This window comes from Fukomys damarensis, unplaced genomic scaffold, assembly GCF_012274545.1.
Source record: "Fukomys damarensis isolate Sample0158 unplaced genomic scaffold, DMR_v1.0_HiC HiC_scaffold_19, whole genome shotgun sequence".
Classification (NCBI taxonomy): domain Eukaryota; kingdom Metazoa; phylum Chordata; class Mammalia; order Rodentia; family Bathyergidae; genus Fukomys; species Fukomys damarensis.
In genome coordinates, this window is record NW_022900931.1 from 29423254 (window position 1) to 29425465 (window position 2212).

A 2212-nucleotide genomic window follows, 5' to 3' on the forward strand; every position below is an offset into this window, starting at 1 on the left:
TCGTTTTCATAATATCAGAGAAAACAACTCTTTAAATCAATCACCACTCTTTGTCCCAATTGATACATTCAGCAGCCCAATAGGATCAGGCACAGCTTGCCAACTGACCACTTATGGTAGTCATTAATGTATCACCTTTAACTCATGTGAATTAGATTAATTTCAAGAAGCAGCTCATAGTATGTTTGCAGTGAATATTCTTTTCAATATGGCATCTTTACCATTTAGGATGGGGGGTTAGACTTAGAACGAGAGGATTAGATAAGTGAAAGAATTAGAGCAGTTTTGAAGTGAATCCAGAGGTTGTAGAATTACCTTACTATCTTTACAAAGCTATTAACTTCAGGGGGGATAGAGAGAGTGCAGGAATAAGGACAGGAATATATCCCCTTAACAGTAACAGGCGCTTGCCTTCCCTTGAAGGTACAGAGCCATGAGTGAGGTAAAATGACTGGAGAAAAGAACATAAAGAGAAACCCCTCCTAAAAACAAAAAATAATAAAAGAAGAAGTCTGAATTAGGGCAGGAGCTGGAATAAAAAGGGAGATGAGGGACAATATGGTGGAGCAAGAGACTGAGTTGGAGAGAGAGGACAGAAAAAAGAAAGAAATTTTAGGGTGGAATGAGGAAAAGAAAAAAGAGAGAGAGAGAAAAAAAAGAATTTGAAGGGCCTCTTTCAGACTGTCTCTGTTCTCATATTATACCACATGTACAGCCATATGCAGAACCGAATCCCCTAGTCTCAGCTAGCCAATGGCAGTTCCCCATGACTGAGACTGAACACAGTCTACAAGGCCTAACTTGAGTTTCCCTACCCTCAGAGTTGAACTCCACTCAGTTCTATTACAGGTTTCCCCTGCCCTTTCTTTAAAGATGTTCAAAGTTGGGAGCTCAGAAAACTACCCTTCATGAGAACCTATGCCTCTGCAGAGTTGGTCTAAGGACTGGCCCAATCAGGAGGTTTGAGAACGGGGGGGCAAGGTTGTGGGGGTGTTTCAAGGTCGCCTGTGCAGCTACCTTCCTTACTGGGTCTGTTGTCGCGCCGTCCGGGAGGTCGCACACCCACAGGGTGATCTCAGGCAGGCAGGCAGCTGAAGAGACCCCCTCCGGGGCCTTTGGGTCCTTGCTGGATGTGTGTAGGCTTTTTCTTATGCTCTAGATAAAATGAGATAATTTCATTCTGCACATGAACCCAAGGCTCCTCTGAGTTCATGAGGACTGCTAGAGAAACAGAAAGAAGGGAACCATGGTTTCAATACTGAGTTCAGCAGTGCACCTGGGTATCATTGATGTCTCTCTCATGTGACTTGATAGCACATCCTGGCAATAATAAACCCTCTGCAATTTACTTGAATTGCCTTTTGTCAGTTCCAATAAATCAGTGGCATTTCCCAATATAGTGGTGATACCACTAGCTTCCTTGATTTATTGATTTAGCCAACTCTGTGTGGGCCCTGGCACAGTAAGAATAAAGCCATTGTTGCTGTCTCCCAAGGGTCCACCTAGCCCAGTCTGAGATTTCTTTGGTAAAACCTGGGAAATTTTCCATCATAAATAGACTTGTTCTACTTAAGTTTTGTCCTTCCGCTGGGCGTGACAGCACACACCTGTAGTCCCAGTTCTCAGGAGGCAGGAGGATTCCTGTAAATTCAGTGCTAACCTGAGCACATAATGAAACTGTCTCAAAAAACAATAAAAAAATTTTTTTTGATTCTTCAAAGAATTAGCCTATGTCTCAGAGTCTCCACAAAGCTTCCACCAACTTCTACAATCTACAGAGTTCTTGTTTTTTGTTTTTGTTTGTGAAGCTGGGTATGGAACCTCTGGGCTCATGCATGGTAATCAAGTGCTTGCTGTTGAACTTTGGTCTCAGCCTTGAGTTCTCTGTTCTTTCCTGTGGATGTTTTGGTGTTAAGTCATGGGCTCTTGGCCATTCTTACCTAGATTATGGGTTCCTGAGGGGATGTTTTAGAATTTCCTAAAGAAAGAACCAACAAGGGCTGGGGATTTAGCTCAGTGGTGCTGCTGCCTGCGACACAAGTGCGAGGTCCTGACTTCAATCCCTGGTACGCCCCCCAAAAAAGAAAGAAAAGAAATAAAGATCAAGAAGTTCACACACACGCACATGAATGTATATATACACATTATATACATATATGATGTAAATATATAATGTGTATATTATATATGTATATAATGTGCATATATATAT